Source organism: Cynara cardunculus, unplaced genomic scaffold (genome assembly GCF_001531365.2).
Source record: "Cynara cardunculus var. scolymus isolate 2C unplaced genomic scaffold, CcrdV1 Un_Scaffold_891, whole genome shotgun sequence".
NCBI lineage: Eukaryota > Viridiplantae > Streptophyta > Magnoliopsida > Asterales > Asteraceae > Cynara > Cynara cardunculus.
This window is the reverse complement of record NW_020200640.1, coordinates 99,397-99,754: the sequence shown is the minus strand read 5'-3', so window position 1 is coordinate 99,754 and position 358 is coordinate 99,397.

Genomic DNA, 358 nt, shown 5'->3' with positions numbered 1-358 from the left:
TTCAATATTATATCAATAAGAGGTAAAGAAAATAGTAAATTATTAAATAATGGATGGATGACACGTGTCATAATATAATTGGTTTATGAGATTTTATTAAGATAAAACTTATCTTATTAAAAAAAATATACAAAAATTCATATTTTTTTATTATCTACAAATAGAGATTAATAATGACGTGTTTTTAACACACCAATCTTTCTCTTTGAAAAGAATATGTAATTTTGATCGTCAGTTATAATTTGTTTTATTTATTTCCAATTATAAGTGTTTGTATTTATAATTACGTTTTAAAATATGAAATCATTTTTATTTATTTATTTTAAATTAAAAGATATATATATATATATATATATAT